Source organism: Arvicanthis niloticus, chromosome 1 (assembly GCF_011762505.2).
Source record: "Arvicanthis niloticus isolate mArvNil1 chromosome 1, mArvNil1.pat.X, whole genome shotgun sequence".
NCBI lineage: Eukaryota > Metazoa > Chordata > Mammalia > Rodentia > Muridae > Arvicanthis > Arvicanthis niloticus.
This window is the reverse complement of record NC_047658.1, coordinates 93,730,148-93,750,030: the sequence shown is the minus strand read 5'-3', so window position 1 is coordinate 93,750,030 and position 19,883 is coordinate 93,730,148. Positions and strand designations below refer to the sequence as shown.

The 19,883-nt window shown below is 43.4% G+C and overlaps 1 protein-coding gene and 1 long non-coding RNA gene across 2 annotated transcripts in view; one reads left to right on the top strand and one right to left on the bottom strand.

Moving 5' to 3' along the window:
* Nucleotides 1–4,277, bottom strand: part of Sgf29 (SAGA complex associated factor 29) — a 31,925-nt gene extending 27,648 nt beyond the window's left edge. The window contains exon 1 of the mRNA XM_034501686.2: nucleotides 4,073–4,277. The gene's annotated coding sequence lies outside the window, so the exon portion shown is untranslated. The remainder of the gene's footprint in view (nucleotides 1–4,072) is intronic.
* Nucleotides 4,278–16,211: 11,934 nt separating this feature from the next.
* Nucleotides 16,212–19,883, top strand: LOC143435701 (uncharacterized). Its single transcript, XR_013106189.1, has 3 exons — nucleotides 16,212–16,383; nucleotides 16,783–16,887; nucleotides 18,543–19,883. It is a non-coding gene; the product is annotated as an uncharacterized LOC143435701 (long non-coding RNA).

Below are 19,883 nucleotides of genomic sequence, written 5' to 3'. Positions count from 1 at the left end.
GTTCCATGAGATTATAATGCTCAAAAAGATATGAGATTATAAACTCAAAACACTTGCATCACCTCATTATTTCTTATTAAACATTTATTTATTGAGTACAGGAGCACATGTGCCACAGTGTTTACTGGTTTTCTTCTTACTATGCGGGTCAAACTCAGGCTGTCAGGGTTAGTGACAACTTCCTTTACCCTCTGAGCCTTTTCACTGGCTTTCACCTAGTATTTTATTGAACTGTTTCTGTGTAAATACAAATACTATACTTTTCATTTTGTGAAAACCACCTATATAGCATTTGCTATAGTACCATGGGGCATATGGAGTGGCAGGCTATATCATGTGGACTTGGTGTGTAGCAGACTATAATCTAGGCTTTTTAAGAGCACTGTGTCCTGTTTTAGGATAAAACACCTCACAGTGCATTGCTTACAGTGCACTCCCAGCATCATGTGATGCACACGTTCAATATATTTATTCTTAGGGTGAAAAAGCACTGAAGCAGATAAAGGCATATGATGGTTAGTTTCAACTGGACATCTAAGTCACCTGGGAAAGCTGGCAGTGGTTATACACGCCTTTAATCCCACAGAGGCAGCTGGATCTCTGACTTCAAAGGCAGTCTGGGCTACAGAATGAGTTCCAGGATAGCCAGGGCTACACAGAGAAACTCTATCTCAGAAAAACAAACAAACAAAACCTGGAACTCCTAGTTTTAGTTTGCAATATGTTTGATATTGAAATGCTGATATTAATATGAGACCTTTGTGAGTGAGCAAGGAAAAAAAAGTTAGAGTTGAATAGTGATATGATTTGTGTGTCAGACTGACAAGGAAAAAAAAAAAAACCCACCTTGGAAGATTCTCAATGTCTAAATCAAGTTGGTCTGTGGGAAATCATCTTCATTATGTTAACTGGGATGGGAAAACCACACATTCTTGGTGGCACTGTTCCAGTTTGACAAGCATCTAATAGAATGACTATAAGCTGACAGATGGGTGCTTTAAAACAAGACCGTATACAATCACAAACCGTCTGAAAGAACATCTGAAACAATCAGACTAATCTTTGATTAACTGTTGCTAGGAAGTAGCTAGGGAGTAACTCTGGCCAAAGACAAGCCATGGGGTCCTTCCTGGTATGTGGGTGTAGCTTGGGTTCTGCTATAGGTCTAGTTCTCAGGGGTTTTTTTTTTGTTTTTGTTTTTGTTTTTTTTAAAGATGGAGGCCAGTCCCAACATAGAGTAGGTTTGGCCTCTCACAGGCAACGTGCATGAATCTCTCCCTGCTCTTGACTACAGCTGTAACTAGCTGCTTCAAGTTCTCTCCTTGGTTTTCCCCAATGATAGACTACAATCCAGAGTGGTGAGCCAAACAAACTCTTTCTCTTTCAAATTGATTTTATCACAAGGGGTTTTTAATCACAGCAGCAGAAAGGAAACTAGTACAATACATAAATGGATAAACCTGAACAGAAACAAGAATTTCAGAACTAAAACAAATTCTCAAGCAAAAAACAAATCTACCAAGCACTCACAATTAGGCACTGCGAAACGATGCTCCAAAGCCTTAAGAATAAATAGGCTCTAATACAGTGATGGAGAAGAGTTGGGGAACACCACAAATAACTCCAAGTTCTGAGCCTGAGTATCTGGAGGAATGGGAACACTAGTGAAAGCATGAGAATGTGAGGCTAAAACTAAAGATTTCAGTTTGGGCCACATTTGAAATGTCTATCAGACATTCAAGAGATGTAATACCAGAGCTAGACATAAAAATCTGTAGTATTCATGAGACCAAGACAGGAGGATCACCATAAGTTCAAATTCAGTCTAGACTACAGAGTGAAATCCTATCTCAGAATGATGGTGCTGGTGGTGATGAGCATAAGCTGGAGAAATGGCTCAGTAGTCAAGAGCAAGTGCTAGTCCTCTAGAGGACCTAGATTTGATTCCTAACACTGACATGATGGCTAACAACCCTCTGTTCCAGGAGATCTGGTAACTACCTCTTCTGGCCTCTGCGTGTGGTGCATAAATATACATCAAGCAGAGCTGGAGAGATGGCTCAGCTGTTAAGAGCACTGGCTGCTATTTTGAGTTCAATTCCCAGCAACCACATAGTGGCTCACAACCCTCTGTAATGGGATCTGATGCCTTCTTCTGGTGTGTGTCTGAAGACAGAGATAACATACTCATACACATAAAATAAATAAATCTTTAAAAAAAAATCAAGCCAAGCACTAATACAAAAAAAAAATATTTTTAGAAAATAAAATGTTATCAGGCATAGTGGCCCACGATGTTAATCTTAGCACTGGGGAGGCAGAGGCAAGCAGATCTCTGTGAGTTCCAGGCCACTGTGGAATGAGTTTAAGGACAGCTAGAGCTATATAAGGAGTCCCAAGTCTCCATATATTTGTAAAATACTTTTAAATAATAAAAATACACAAACCTAAATAAACATAAAAATGAATCTTGAGTTCAAGGTAGAACTGTGGGGCTGTGACAGCCAGCCCTGACCTCATGGTACTGTATTAGTGCCTGCTCTATCCTAGTCAGTTAGTGACCCTTTCCCAGAGTTTTCAGACTTGAGTAATAATGTACACATAACTCCCCTGTGATGGCTAAAGAAACTTATGGTACCAGGCAGTCAACTCTTAAGGGCCTTTTTACCTTTGCCCTGCAGGCAAGATAAGAATAAGATAATTGTGTTCCTGCTTTCTGCTTTTGTAAACTTGCTTGTAGGACTGGGATGAAATGATGTTTTATTACTGTACAATGGGAAAGAGAAACAACTGAGGGGAGAAAAACAATTGTCTTGTCCAGCTATGGATTTCATAGATAATTGTAATGGACACCTTTGATATCCACCTTTATAAACCCTTCCTTCCTTTGAGATCCCTCCAAAAGGCACGCTGTTTGGCTCTAAGGCTGCCATCCTTCTGCCTATTACTGCCTACTGCCTAACAGTAATAAATAAAATAAATTCATTTAATCTAAATTTGAATTGAGTCTAAGATTTGGTCTTTCTTAGTGGATTCTAACACCACAACAGAATACTGAGCTACAAGATATAAGTTTGAGGGGCAATGAGATAGCTCAGCAGATTCAAGTGCTTGTGCCAAGCCTGATAACCTGAGTTCCATCCTAGAAGCCTACATGATGGAGAGAACCAACTCCCAAAAGCTGTCCACTGACCTCCACACAAGTGTCATGGGATGAACATGCCTGCCCTCACACACACTAAATACCTTTAAAAGATAGAAATTTGAGAGCACCAAAATAAATTGTATTTATATTTAAATTGTGAAATGGACAATGCCCAGGGAGTGAACAGAAAGAAAGAAAAGATGAAGAAGGGTTTATGTATTTCGATGGTACAACCGTTAAAGATAAAGAAATCGAAGCAAGAGTTCTTTAGATAAAAGAGAACCGAGGCAATGAAAGATGCTAACAAGCCTTTAACACTGAACTTGGGAATCCAGAAGTTAAGGTGGCTTTGATAGAGCTGTTTCTGTGAAACAGCATGAGACAAAGCCTCCCTGGAGAAAGCTGAACAATTGACAGGTAGGGGAAGGTGCTAAAGTGTAGACGCAGACGTCCTAGGATACACGCTTCAGACCACAGATGAGTGAGCTGGAGAGTGGATGAAGTTAGTTTTGTCAAAATGGACAGACACCTTTAGGGCATGTGCAGACTGTAATCTCAGCACTTGGGGTTGGGGCAGGACTAGGATCTCAAGGGCAGGCTGGGCTACTGAGCGAGTCCCTCTCAAAAGTAAGCTTTTGAGAAAGTAGTAAAATGTGCTGATGCTTGGGACCCACTCTCAGACCGAAAACCTCATCGGGTGCCAGCACTTAAGACTAGCCAGCTCAAGCGGCTTCCCACCTCCCCGGAGATGTAGGGCGCACGCGCAAACCCCAGGGCGCCCGCTCCCACAGCCCCGCCCCCTTCCCCGTCCAGGGCGCGTGCGCGTCTCCTCAGAAGCCGCCTCAGCGAGCCGGGTGCCGGGCAGGAACGCTGGCCTTTCGTTCCCGCGCTGTGTGGAGTACCTTGCCATGGTCCCGTCCCACCTACCGAGCCCAGAAAGAAACAGCACGTCGCGCTGGTAACTGCGATGGCGGGAACAGGCGAATCACTGGAACGTTTCCTCACAGGGTAGTTTCGCACTTGCGTTCGAAGGTTCGCGGCACGTCAAGAACCACACACGCTGTTTCTCTTATGAGCGCGGTCGAGCGCGGAGGACTCCTCTGCGCATGCCGGGTACTTCTCTGTGACGTGCTGCATAGCACCCTGGGAAACGTAGTTCTTACTTCGACAACTGTACCTTGATATACTTAATCCTGATTTAATAGATCAGAGTTCTTGTTTCTTTTTTGTGTCTTTGCATACTTCCTTGAAATTTTTCATATAAATCAAACGAACAGAAAAGCATGTGTGAAGCCTCGCCTAGCATGTGGGAGGTGATGGGATCAGATCCTAAGCACCAGAAGAAAACAAAACATCGGATTGTTGGGAATCCGGAAGGAGGGCCCCCATGAAGCTTATGAGAACTCTGTACTTAAGCTAAAATTTGCTGTGAATTTAAAGTTTATCTAAAAGTATCTTTAAATTCCAAATAAGCATTTTTAAGTTTAGAACTCATATTTTACAGAATTTTCCCAGCAAATGAAAGGCGTGAACATGCATTTAGCTACATTCTTTGCATGCCTACCTGTGGATTGAGCAGTTAGTGCAGTGGTAGGACACTTGCTTTGCATGGTCCTGGTCTTAATTCCTAGGGACTGCTCCCACCCCAACTGTCTATCATAATATTTCATACTTAACACCTAAAAAGTCAATATGGTTTGGTGGTTAAGAGCACTTGCTGCTCAATCATGAAGACCAGAATTAGAGTGCCAGCACTCACACCAGGGGCTCAGACTGCCTGTAACCCTAGCTCCAAGGGATCTGATGCCCTCTTCTGGCCTCCAAGGGCACTGCACAGGTGCACATACACGTATACATATACCTATACATAGAACAAAATTGAGACAGGGTTTCTCTGTGTAGCCCTGGCTGTCCTGGAACTCACTCTGTAGACCAGGCCGGCCTCGAACTCAGAAATCCACCTGCCTCTGCCTCCCAAGTGCTGGGACCACAGACATGCACTGCCACTGCCTGCCTCTAAGTTTGTTGTTGCTATGCTAAAACATTTTAACCAAAAGCAACTTAGAGGAAGAAAAGGTTCCCTTGACCTTTGAAGTGACAGCCCATCAAGGAGCAGTGTTGGAGCAGGGACTCAGTCAAGATATCTAAACAGAAAATATGGAGGACTGCTGCTTGCTAGTTTGCTCACTGGCTCAAGTTTAGCTGCTGTCTTCTTTCTTTCTTTTCTTTTATTGGGGCGGGGGACGTGTTTCAAGACAGAGTTCCTCTGTGTAATAGCCTTGCCTGTCCTGGACTCACTTTGTAGACCAGGCTGGCCTCAAATTCATAGAAATCCACGTCTCCTTCCTGGTGCTTGAATCAAAGGCTCGTGCCACCATGACTGGCTTCTTTCTTTCTTTCCAGACTAGTCTCACTGGCTAGTCTGGAACTCCCTATATGGTACTTGCTAGCCTCAAACTTATAGACATCTACCTGTCTCTGATTCAAATACTGTTAATTAGCTTTCCTATATAGTCAAAGATCACCTTCCCAGAGAATGATACTACCCTATAGTGGGCTGGGCCCTCCTTCATGAATTAACATGGTAACGTGGTAATGTACTCCTATAATCCTATAAGCCATTAGACAACTCCCCACAGGCCAGGTCTGTCTGGGAAATTCCTCAGTGAACACTGCATTGTCCAGTGTCTCTAGACCCTGTCAAGTTGGTTGTTAAAATTAACCAGGACACCTGACTAGACATACAGATTCAATGAAAAAAAAAAGTATTTTTTCAAACTTTAAAAATTATGTCTCTATGTGTGGGTATGTGCACACCAGTGTCTCTTCCCCTCCATCCCCACTCTCTCTCTTGCTAGACCCTGACCCGCAGACCAGAGCAGCAGCTCGGGCTGGGACACAGTGTCCCCCAAGCCGGGCAGTGTGGGCCTCAACAACAGCCAAGGCCACACAGAGAAACACTGTCTCAAAAAAAAAAAAAAAATTAAACTAGAACACTAGGCATGGTAGTGCATTCCTATAATTGTAATCATCTTGGGGAGACATTCATCAGAGAAGAATACGTAGAAACGGGTATAAGCCAACAGAAAGTCTTTATTAGCTGGCCAGCAACTACCCTGGGTGCTTAGTATTCCAGTGTAGCCCCGAGCCTTTCTCAGGGTGAGCTTTTAGGCACAAAAGCATGGTCTGAGTTGACATACTTCAGTTAACAAGAACAGTTAGTCAGAAGCAGAGCTGCGGAAGCCTAAGAGAAAGGTTGGCGTATTGAGAGACTGTCCCACAACTATGGACTTTGATGGATTAGGCCTTTGGTTTCATTTTTGCTAGATGATGTTGTCTGCCTGCTAGTTTTACAGCCTGAATGGTACTTCCATCATGAAGTCAGTAGTACTAAGGTCTGGGGGTCTGTTACAGTCCTAGTACTGGGGTGTACCTTCCCCCCCACCATGAGCAGGACTGAAGAGACCTTGGTTGCCGCAGCAAGGTCAAGTGATCTAGGTGGAGTTACCCACCTTGGCTGCCCGGAACACAGCAGAACTGCCCCTGGGCTTGCCCTGAGACATCTCCGGCCGTGACCTGGAATGGACTATGGATTATCCCACCCATCTGGAACCAGGAGGGGTTGTGGGTTGGGTCTTCCCCTTTAAATTGAGAGCTGAACATTAAAGCTTGGGGCCTTGATCAGAGAACTTTGTCTTGGCCTCATCTCTTCTCGCCCTCCTTCCCCCTTCATTCCCAGCCCCCCTTTCAGGTGAATCCAGTTGACTTGTGGCCGCGGGCGGCTACACTGGGGCAGAGGCAGAACATCTTACCTGGTATACATGGTGAATTTTAGGCTACTATGGTTACATAGTAAGACTCTGCTCAAAAACCAAGACTCAGAGAATGCTTAACTACAAGATGAGCCCTTCTTCTTGTGGTGGACCTGGGTTCCATTCCCACACCCAGTGGTAGCTCACAGTCATCCTTAGAGCCAATTGCAGGGAATCATCTGCCTTCTGCTGCAGTGCATATACATACATACCTGCGGGCAAAATACTCATACACATAAAATGAACCTAAAAAAAATAAAAACACAAATAAGAGAATTACCTTCCATTCTTTTAAAAAGTATCTGTCTTTATTTTATGTATATGACTGGTTTGTCTGCATATATGTATGTACTCCATGTATGTGCCTAGTACTCAAGGAGGCCAGGAGAAGGCATCAGATACTCTAGAACTAGAGTTACAGGTGGCTCTGGGCCACCAGGTGGGTGCTGGGAACTGAACTGTGGACCTCTGCAAAAGCAACAAGTGCTCTTAACTGCTGTGCCATCTCTTCAGCATCAATCTTACATTTCTTTGTTGTTGTTGTTTTGCATCAAAACAGGGTTTCTCTGTGTAGTCTTGGCTGCCCTGGAACTTACTCTGCAGACCAGGCTATCCTTGAACTCACTTGCCTTGAGCCTTGAGACCAGGCTATCCTTGAGATCCACTTGCCTCTGCCTCCTAAGTGCTGGGATTAAATGTGTGCACCACCACTTGTATTTCTTATCATGGCGCAGTGAATGGCACTACTACCCATTCTGTCTCAGTTCTACATCCTTAAGTTTAGAAAAATCATATTATGAAGAATTCCAGAGCCAGGGGTGGTAGCTCACTCCCCAGCACTCAAGAGGCAGAGTCAAGAGGATGTCTGTGAGTTTGAGGCTAACCTGGTTATACACGGAGCTCCAGGACATCCTGGACTACATAGAAAGGCAGGACACACTGTCTCAAACAAAGAATTGCACATTTTTTACTGTTTAGTATAGCAGGACTTTCCACCTGCCAGCGGTATAAGTAATGACACAGAGGCTTTTTAGTATTTTAATGCTTAGGCCTTTTAGCTAGAGCAGTCTTCCAGCCAGCCATGTAGTTTAATGCTACTAATCCTAGAACTATGTCCTGCCGCCTGGCCAGCTCTACCTCTCTGTTCTGCTCTGGTCTGTCCATTTACCTTTGTGTACCTTCTGATTCTCAATTCTTTTCCCAGTGCCTCTCTGTCTCTGCCCCTGCCAGGGGTCTCTCCTTCTCTCTCAGAAGTTTCACCCTCCACTTCCTGCCATCTATTGCCTTAGCATCCGCTCTTTATTACAGGCAATCAGATTCAATTCTAGATTGCCCATAGCTAGTGAGGATGAATATTTATAAAACATGAGGCCTGTGATGGGCCACGGAAGTAACAATACCAAGAACCTGCCAGCATTTAGCTCTCTGTGGGTACAAAATCAACAACTGAATATTCAGAGGCACACCTTTACACAATGTATTCTAACAGTTTAGCTTGTTATTTGTTTGTGTTTTGTTTTGAAACAAGATTTCACTATGTATTCTTGATTGGCCTGGACCTTGATCTGTAGACCAGGTTGGCCTTGAACTCATAGAGGCTTGCACATTTCTGCCACCTCCCTGTTTTGTTGCTTGAGGCAGGTGGGCCTTGCACCTTGCACCTTGCACCTTGCACCTTGCACCTTGCACCTTGCAACTTGCAACTTGCAACTTGCACCTTGCACCTTGCTCCTTGCACCGGTGATTCCACTGCGTCTGCCTCCCAAGTGCTGGGATACCAAACCTAGGGCACTATGCCCTGCTACACATTTTCCATTTGCCCAGGTCAAAGCAGCTATTTCTCCTGAATGTCAAATACGGACATAGATGCTAATCCTGAGACATTTAGGGTTCATAATTGTGGTTTTTGTTACTTTGATTTAAAATATCCTTTAAAAGGTGACACAAGGAAGAAAGTTTTATTTGGGTTTAGTGTGTAATCAAGACTGATCAAGTTGATGTGAAAAGAGAAGAGACCTGCCTGCAAAGCACCACACTGTCTTTAATTAGGACAGTGGAGGCAGTGGCCTGTCTTGAGGGTGGAGACTGCACAGAAGCACAGGGGACTTGGGAGTTTCAGAAATTTTTGTACAAGATTTCATATGCAGATTTCCCCCTAAAGTCTCTAGGTCAATGTTGACCTTCCTGTTTACTGGCTCTGAACTTCCTGCAGATGTTATCAGTCGGTCAACTTTTGGGTCAAAAATTTCTCAGCTCCCCTGAAGCTTTTAAGTCATTAGCCATTAGCTACAGTTGGGGAAGTCAGAGCAATAGGAGCAGGTTCAGAAGAACCTGGGTTTAGAAACAGAGTTGCTTGCCAGAGTCATTAACCCTTCACTCTGGAGGCAGGGGATCTCTGGGACTTTAAAACCAGCGTGAGACAAATCAGGAGCCACATTGTTATACATTGTTACTGAGTCTTCATACCTTACAAGAATAAGTTTCCGTTTCCTAAACCTAATGTATCCTGCAAACTGATAGGTTATTTCTACTCCTCAAAATGTCTAGATTATATGGGGAGGAGCCTCTGGAGAAAGGGCAGCCCAGCCCCTGGGCTGGAAAGTTCAAGGTTAGGGGCAGGGTATACCAGATGGGGACTGAGGGATGCTGGGAGAACCTGGAGGCCAAATCTGCTTTGATAGGTAAAATATGCACCTCAACCCCTTTTCTGGGTTCAAAGCCAAACACAAACCATAATTTTCAACCTACTCTGAACACACCTCTGCCTTGGTAAGCTCCTGAATCTGTAATATATGATACCCTTTTGCTTTAAGAAAGTGTGTCTTCCCAGGTACCTTGATGGCTCCCCTTTGACAGGATGTATTCTTGCTCTTATTTTTATTTTTATTGCCTCCTTTCTAACAGCCACTTATCCCGACAGCTGTTTCCTGTCACACTTATCTACTCCACAGGCAGCCTTGAGCCCTGAGTGCCCCCATGTTCTGTCCAGTGTTAACAGCCAATTATCTAACTGCTAATTATCTAGTTGCTAATTAATAATTATCTAGCAGCTGTTTTCTATCAACCCTAACCCATCCCCAATAAAAGGGACTTCAAAAGCCAGGGAGGGGCTGCTATCTGAAATACTGATTTGGGGTGAGGCAGCTGTCTGGCAGGTCCCTTGTACCTTTAATTCCTGATTTTCTATATATGTTAGTGGGATTTTTGTTTGTTTTTAGTATTGTTTTAGTTAATCTTTATTGTTTACATCTGTAGTCCCAGGTACTTCTGAGGAAGAGGCAGGAGGATGATTTGGACCCAGGAGTTAAAGGCCAGTTTAGAGGAGAGAGGTCTAGGAAGAGGGAGGAAGCAGTGTGTGTGATTACAGTTTTCCTCCTCACATGTCTCAAAGCAAGCAAACAAACAAACAAACAAACCTATTAGCTGGGCATGGTAGTGCATGTCTTTAGTCCCAGAACCTGGGAGGCAGAAGCAGAAGGATCTCTGTGAGTTTGTTTGCCTATCTACGTAGCAAACTCCAGTTCAGCCGGGATGCAAGAGATCCCGTCATAAAACAAAACCAAAACAGCACGACATATCATCCTATCCTCGATTTTCATTTCATTGCCTCTCATTTGACACACTCTTCAGAGCCAGAGCCTGGAGGTTCTCCTTAGCAACACCATTTCCCTCCAATGTTACAGTCAACCCACCAAGTGCCTGCCAAAATAAAAACACATTGTTGGGTACCTGGCCCTGCTGGATGTAGAACACAATTTGTCTACATCCCATATCCTCTGAGTCCACTGGCCTCTGCTGTTGGAACTGCAGAGTTTTTCTATTGTCTTTAGCCTGGTGTGGTACATGCCTCTAATTCCAACACAAGGGAGTCTGCACTGAGAGTCTGAGGAATAGCAAGACGGTGAAGCAGGTAAAGGCGTTAAGTCTGACTGTGAGAGTTCGATCTCTAGAACCCATATAGTGGAGAGAGAAGACCAACTCGTCCGAGGTGTCCTCTGAGCTCCACACTCAAGTCGCAGCAGACATGCATTTGAGCATATACACATTTATAATAAATGTGATATGTGATAAAATTTTAACTAAGGCCAGGAATAGGAGCACATACTTTAGTCCCTCAACTTAGAAGGCAGAGGCAGACAGTTCTAGACCAGCCAAGGCCACATAGCAAGACCCTATCTTTAAAACTTTTTTTTTTTAACTAAAAGAACATGGTGTTCACCATACTAACTGTGGCACTTGAGTGCCTACATGCACAATATACACAAAGTAAAAATATATCACAAAATAATTTTCAAAAAAGTTACTCTGGGGGGTGGGAGGGTTAGAGAGATGGCTCAGGGGTTACGAGCTTAGGCTGTTGCTTCCAGACATCCTGCTTTCAACTTCAACATGGTGGCTCTTAATGATCTGTAATGAGATCTGGTGCCCTCTTCTGGGTTGCAGGCGTATATGCAAGCAGAATACTGTATACATAATAAATACATCTAAAAAAAATTATTCTTTTCTCATATATCCCTACTGAAATTTCCCATCCCTCTTCTCCTCCCAGTCCCTCCCCTCCACCTTTCCTCTCCCCTAGATCCACTCCTCCTCCACTTTCCTTCAGAGAAGGGCAGACCTCCCAGTCATACTATGGAACATGAAAGAACAAGTTAAAAGACTCGGCACAAACCCCAAATCAAAGCTGGATGAGGCAACCCAGTAGGAGGAGTAAGGTCCCAAGAGCAGGCAGACAGAGACAACCTCCACTCCCACTGACAAAACTAACGTTTTAAGGATTCCCAGTTTGAAGCTGGGCAGGGGTGGCACATGCCTTTAGTCCATTAAGCACTTGGGAGGCAGAGGCAGGCAGATTTCTGAGTTCAAGGCCAGCCTGGTCTACAGAGTGAGTTCCAGGACAGCCAGGGCTACACAGAGAAACCCTGTATCGAAAAACAACAACAACAACAACAAAAACAAAAAACAAAAAAGATCAGTGTTGGAATACAAAGACTTATGTTCAATCCTTAGCACTGGGGGTCTGGGACTGGAAACAGAGGTGTTAAAGAGATCTTTACGGAACCCCTCCCATTGCTGAGTTCCACTGCAAAAGCTTTGCTCACAGCTCTGAACCATCCTTACACCTGGAGGCTGTGGGCATCTCTCAGATTCTCCCTGATCATGCCTACACAACACTCATTTGATCAAAACAAAAGGCTTTCTTTCCATATATGGCCTCCACTGGCAGGCAGGTAGAGGAGAGTGATTTTAACTTATGTTGAGCCTGGTGCACAGACAAAGTCACATTATAACCAGAAGGTGGCATAGTATGCATGGACTCCAAGAACAGAAGGAAGAGGTGAAGCAGGGGAATTCATGACAATTGCCTTATGTCAACTTGGACAAAGTCTGCAATCAATAATATATAACAGAGAGAATAAACTTCTCCATTAACCCAGCCTAAGCTATATCCACTGTGGAAGGTCTGGTATATATTTTACTCTCTCTCCTTTTCATGCTCAGTAAGTAAAAAACAATTTTTTTTTATAAAAACAACACAAAACATTTCAAAGCCAGGTGTGGTGTCACATGCCTACAATCAGTGTCAACACTCTGAAAACTAAGGCAGGAAGATTAGAGTTCAAGTCAGCCTGGACTACAAATCAAGACGGTTTTAAAGACAGACAGACAGACAGACAGACAGATGGGTCTATGGAAGACTGCTGGATGTGTTGGGTAGCGCTGAGACTCCAGGGTGTGGGAGCAGTGCCACCCTGGGCATCTCTACCCTCCAGACACAAACCCTGACAGTGCTGCTGGCTCACAATGTTAAACTGGGAGTTAGTGATTAAAGCTGCATTGTTAGCTTCTCCAAAAAGCCTTCACCAAAAAAATTGCAGTGCCATGCTACCACATACCTTTTGCCCTGGCACTGAGCATTTAAGTCTCCTTCAAGATGGGGCACAATAGCACCGGATTGTAATCTCAGCATGCAGGAGGCCACAGAGGATAGCTGTTTAGAAGGCAAGTTCACTCTGGGCATGGAGGCACATGCATTTAATCCCAGCACTCTGCTGCCAAAGGCAAGGCAGGGCTCTGTGAGTTCCAGGCCAGCCTGGTTTACACAGTGAGTTTCAGGACAGCTAGACATACATAATGGAGATATCGCTCAGAAGCGATATTGCACTGTATCTGTGTTTTCTCAGTCCCCAAAATATAATCTAAAATCTAAATCTAACCTAAAACTGCAGCTTCTTTCTGTCTCTATAAAACCAATTGCTCAGAAATGTAACTTGGGGTGGGAACCCAAGCATCCACTCTCAGATGAACGCCTATGTAAGACCAATGTTATACGCTATGGTGGATTCTGTTTGTGGCTCACAGCCCATAGCATTCATTAGCTAGGTCCCAGACTTGTGATTTTATTAGAGTTCTTCTTCTTAATCTCTGACGTGCTTGGAGATTAGGGTGGCTTCTCCCCTAATGTCCTAAGTTGGCTACAGTTGGACATGGATGTTGGGAGCCGACTTTAGTAGAAAGCGGCTAGATCAACTTTGCAGCCATCTGGAACCATATACCCTGATGAAAGACTTGGTTGTCAAAAGCCTGTAACAGCTGAAGCACACTCTGATAAATATATTGTTTATCCCACATAGCTTGTTTTGCTGTTTAGTGACCTCAGCTGTATGGTGCACGTGGTAAAATGTTTTCACCTGTGTTCTCCTGCTTGTGTATATAAATACCTCAGAATTCCCTTCAATAAGAGAGACTTGAGAGAGACTTGAGAAAATAGAAGAGACTGAATCACACCCTGTCTTGTCTCCATTCTTCGCATCTCTTGCCCCAAGAGCCACACTCTCTCTTGAACAGAACACTTAGCCCCAAAAGTGTTGAGGAAAACCGTTGAGACAGAGTACGGGTGTCAACATTAGTGGCGCCTGAACAGGGACTCCAGTAAGCGGGATACAGTGGAAGACACCCTGCGCTGGAGAACCAGTCGACTGACGGAGCTGGCTGAATTCGGAAGTGAAACAAAGGTGATTGCATAGTAACAAAAACGGGACAAGAAATAAGTAAATAGAAACAGATGAAAAAGGATTTAAAGATGCAAGGAGTAAATTGCAGGCTGCTCTGAGTCAAGAGAGCCAAACAGATAGATAAAGGTTATAGTAACAAAAACGGGGCAAGAAAAAAAATAAGCAGAAACAGATGAAAAAAAGTTTTAAAGATGCAAGGAGTAAATTGCAAGTTGCTCTGAGTCAAGAGAGCCAAACAGATAAATAAAGGTTATAGTAACGAAAATGGGGCAAGAAATAAGTGAGTAAAAACAGATGAAAAAGGCTTTAAAGACGCGAGGAATAAATAGAAGGCTGCTCTAGGCAGAGAGCTGAGCAGAATGATAATGTTAATTGATTTAACTTTCAAAATGGGTGTGATTCTGAGTTATATAATTATATTTTTCTGGATAAAAACTCAATGTAAAGGTTTTTCTGGTTACTGGCTTAAGGAAAGGCTGATATGGGAAAAAGGGGTTTTCTATGTGTTTTCTGATGAGGTCATTAAGGTAGTAATGTCTTCCAGAATTATATGGATCAGACATGACAGAGGTAGGCCTCCAGAACACTAGATTTCAGAGAATCAAAATAATTATCTTGATACTAAACCTTGTTTTGAGATTTGTATATTGCAGAATACACAGCTTGGGAGAATGAATCTTATCACCTGCATGTTCACTGATGCCCTGGACTTCCAGCTGGATGCAGTTAAGACAGACTTCAGATGCTTATCAATTTACCCTTCCCCTCATCCCTTTTCTAATATCTCAACGCCCATGTTCAGCTTGAAGAAGTTAATGAGGAGTCGGCGCCCCAATTCCCTGGACTTGGGGACTCAGGTGGTTAATATTAGGCTGTCTTTATCTGTATAATTGTTACTAAGCTGATGCAAATTTCAAGGATTTCATTGGTATAAATTTGTGGGTACAAGGCTTAGACCTTTTACTTCCCCAACAGGGGAAGTTGTGTGTTGCCTTAAAGAGTGTTGCTTTTATATCAACAGTTTATATCAACAGTTTAGATATTAAGTCTCTTGTCTCTCGGGTTCATGCTGTTCAAACTGATGGCTTTGGTACGGCAACAGATAACAAATGAAACCCATACAGGTCCGCTATTACAGGCTGGAAGTAGGGGACTCTGAAACCTCTGTCATCAAGACTGATGAGGATTAACCCCTAACTTGCATGCTAAGCCAGTTAGCCAATGACGGGTAAGAGAGCATATCAAGACCCTTGCCCCTAAAATAAGGGAGGCCTCACCATCTTAAGTGAGGCTGGGGTCCTTTGTTCCAACCTAGGACAGGCACGGTTTCCGTAAGTTTTCCCAGCCTTCCCTTTTGAAAAAAATTTAAAAAGGGGGACCTGTTGGGAGCCGACTTTAGTAGAAAGCGGCTAGATCAACTTTGCAGCCATCTGGAACCATATACCCTGATGAAAGACTTGGTTGTCAAAAGCCTGTAACAGTTGAAGCACACTCTGATAAATATATTGTTTATCCCACATAGCTTGTTTTGCTGTTTAGTGACCTCAGCTGTATGGTGCACGTGGTAAAATGTTTTCACCTGTGTTCTCCTGCTTGTGTATATAAATACCTCAGAATTCCCTTCAAAAGGGAGACATGAGAAAATAGAAGAGACTGAATCACACCCTGTCTTGTCTCCATTCTTCGCATCTCTTGCCCCAAGAGCCACACTCTCTCTTGACCAGAGCACTTAGCCCCAAAAGTGTTGAGGAAAAGTGTTGAGGCAGAATGTGGGCCTCAACACATGGACATAAAACTGGAGCTAGATAGTATAATTTTAGGAAAATGAATATAATGTTCTTTCTTTCTTTTTCTTTTCTTTCTTTTCTTTCCCCCCCATATTTTTGTCTTGGCATAATGGCATATACCTTTAACCCCTACAGAAGTAGGTAAATCTCTGTAAGCTCAAGGCTAGTCTGCTCTACATAATGAGTTCCAGGCCAGCCAAAGCTTCAGAGTGAAACCTGCCCCACACAAAAGCAGGAAGAGGGGGAGCTGGAGAGATGGTTCAGCTGTTAGACCACTTACTGCACTTACAGAGGACCCAGGTTCTGTCCATAGCACCCACACAGCAGCTCACAACCATCTGTAACTCCAGTTCCAGGAGATCCAATACCCTGCTATGACCTGCTCAGGTACCAGAGACATGCAGTGAGCATACACACATGCAAAAATCCATAGAGCTGGAGTTACAGGCCATTGTGAGTTCTGAGAACCAAATCTGGGTTCTTTGCAAGAGCAACATGCACTTTGAGAGCCAAGCCATCTTTCCCACTTCCTTTCACTTTCCTTTCCTCACCACGTAGTTCACACTGGCTTCAAACTCGCCATTCTCATGCCTCCACCTATAAAGAATGCTGGGATTACATAGGTACATGGTCATACCTGACTTTTAAGGTTTTTGTTTTTTTATTTTTCACCTCCATGGATGATTTTGAAAATAGTCAAGCTGTTTGCATTTATAAAATGAAACCAGATGGAGATTATATGTCAATATTCATGACTCAAATGGCTAATAACAATACTGAGTTATTTATAAAGCTTTTCTATGTTTGTTTTAAGATTTGTTTTTCTCTTTTTGTTTTTTGTTTGTTTTGTTTTGAGCAGGCTCTCACTATGTAAGAGCCCTGGGTGATCTGGAACTTGCTATGTAAACTAGGCCTCAAACTCAAGAAATTTGCTTGCCTTTGCCTCCAGAGTGCTGGAGTTAAAAGTGTACACCGCCATGTTTAGGTGTTTTTATTTAAGTGTATGTCTGTGTGTTCCCCAGGAGGCCATGTGGGTGCATGCTTGAACCAGAACCAGAGGAAGTGTGTTTACAGATACCCTGGGATGCCAGAAGAGGTCGCAAGATGCCCTGGAACTGGAAATTCAGGTAGGGTTAGCTGCCTAAAGTAAGTGCTGGGTCCTAAACTCTCCCTTGGAAGAGAAACACTCTTAACTTCTGAGCCATTGCTCTAATTCTGGGGTTCCATTTTTTCTAATGACTATGCAGATATATATATATATAAAATTTTCCAGACAGGGTTTCCTGTCCTGGAACTCACTGTAGACCAGGCTGGCCTCGAACTCAGAAATCCGCCTGCCTCTGCCTCCTAAGTGCTGGGATTAAAGTTGTGCGCCACCACTGCCCGGCTTTATTTTATATATTAAGATCTATGGGAGCAGTTTGCCCTGGCAGAAAGCATACATATCTCATAGTGACACTATGGAGCATTGAAAGCTGCTAATGACTGATTAGATCAGACTTATTAAATTCTTGCCAGGTGTATAGTGACACAGGCTTGCAATTCCAGTTACTTTGGAGGCTGAGCCAAGCAGATCACCTGATTCTGGAGATTCAAGGCCAACCTGGACAACACAGAGATATCCTGTTTCAAAATCAAACAAGGTTAAGTTCCTTGTAAACAGCAACCTCTTTATTGATTGTAGCAGGCAGCTGACAATGTTCCCACCTAGCCACAGTGTTTCTTTCTAGAGGGAACAGACTTGATGAATACATTTTTAGCTCAAGTAAAAGTCTATACTATGAAGGAACTACTTCTCTAAAATCATAACATTTAAAATGAGAGGGTTTGCAAATCTTAGTATCTACTCCTGAGTGTGTGCATGTGCTGATTCTTGTCAGTGATCAGAGAGAGACAGTACTTTTGTTGTTGGTTATTAGTTTATTTTGTGAGTGTGTGGGAGGGAGGTCTTCATGTCACAGCACACACATGTGGAGGACAGAGGAAAATTTGCAGGAACTGGTCCTTGCCCTCCACCTGATATGGGTCCTGAGGACAGAAGTCAGGCTCTTAAGCTTGGTGGCCAGCACTTACTTGCTGAGACAACTTACTGGCCTGGGTATTTATTTATTTATTTATTTATTAGACCTGGCTGGTCTCAAACTCCCAGAGATCTATCTGACTCTCCCTTGTGAGTGAAGGGATTGAATGCATGTGTCAGCATGCACAGCCTACTTTTGTGCTTCTGAGACAGGGTTTTGTTAAGTTGCCCAGGCTGGCCTTGAACTCATGATCTTCTTGATTCAGCTTCCTGAGAGCTGGAATTACAGGTGTGTATCACTGTGGTGAACTTGACAGGCTGAGTTTTTAGCTGCCCTGAACTGAGATTAGGTTACTGCCTCTGAATCCAGGACTAGACTTCTCTATACTAGACTCCTTTGATTAACTAAACTCTTAATTTCCTAAGATAATTCTGGGATGACCTGGTCCAGCTGACTTCCACTGTCTTTTTCCACGTGGCCTTCTCTGGAACAAATATATCAAGTAGCCTATTATTCTCTCATTACTTACTATGCTGTGTGGTAATTTCCTCCCTGGACACTGGTTTCTACCATCCAGTCTAGAAGCCCCTTGAGTACAAGGTATTGAGTGTTATGTAGGGGAGTTTTCTTTTTTGTTTTTGTCTTGTTTTCATATCCTCAGCACCAAGCAAGGGTCTTTCAAGGGCCCATGCCCAAACACTCAAACAACAGAGAATGCCTCTCTGGTTCTTATTTTCTGTTTCTATCACCTTGTCTTACAGATCTACACATTGACATCCGGTCTTCTCAAAACTAAAAGCATTCGCTAGCTTCAGACTCCATGCTCAGCCCTGGTCCTTACTTTCTTCTTCTGTTAAATGGGATTTGATTTCTTTATCTGTTAAATGAGGCTGGGAGAGACGGCTCAGTTTAGAGCTCTTACTTTTGCGGAGGACCCAGGTTTGATTCTAGCATCTACCTGGTGGTTCACAATTGCCCACAATTTCAGGGTGCACAGGATACAGACATACATTCAAGCAAAATATTTACACACATAAAATACAAGAAATAAATCTTTTTTTAAAAGAGATTAAAGGGGATTGTGATCACTAGCCTCAGTTTATATCGGGAGCTGCATTTTTATTCTGTATTCTTCTAGTATGTTGTTTTATTTGTCCACTATTTCTTTTTAGTTACCAGGAAAAATGTATGACACCTATATTTTGCTGAAACATGTCTAACTCATAGGCAGTTGTTCTTAAACAAATTTCATGAAAGAGTATTACCTGGTTGGTTTGTTTGTTAGTCTGAGAAAGCCTTGTTAATCATGTAGCCCACTCTGGCCTGGAACTTGCTGTGTAGCTGTTGTGACTGTCATTGTCCCAGTCAAGCAACTGCAGTCTTGAGGAGTTCAACTGTACCCCCTTGCAAAAAAAAAAAAAAAAAAATCCCTATTAAATTAATCCCTATTAAAGGCACACGCCTTTAATCCCAGCACTTGGGAGGCAGAGGCAGGCGGATTTCTGAGTTGGAGGCCAGCCTGGTCTACAGAGTGAGTTCCAGGACAGCCAGGGCTATACAGAGAAACCCTGTCTTGAAAAACCAAAACCAAACAAACAAACAAACAAACAAAAACAAAAATCCAAAACCCACCCTATCCTAGCTGGGTTTCTTGACTATGTACACCTCCTCATGGAGGAGTGAGGAGGCTCATGAGACCCCGCCTGCACCTTTGCCTTAATTTCACATGACCTGGGAAGAGGCTAGAGTATATCAGCCAGGGGAGCACAGAGGAAGGGGAGCCCATCCTTGTTGGGTATTGTAGGGGAAGGAGTGCTGGAGACTAGTTGAAATCTTCCCCTAAGCTTGAGGGAGTGCAGCTTCCACAAGAAAGTACAGCTTGTCTGCTCCTGATAACAGAACAGCGGAGTACCAGAATGAGAAAAAACACAGGACGTCTCACGGGTGGATGACATCGATAGGAGAAAAGACCACAGGATGTCCCCCCAGATGGCTAACTTCGATATGCTCCCTTTTCCTCGTATTGTACTCCATCCCCATTTCTTTGTTAAGAACTGTGTAAGTTGAGAGTTGCTTTCACATTAAATCAGACCTTGACAAGC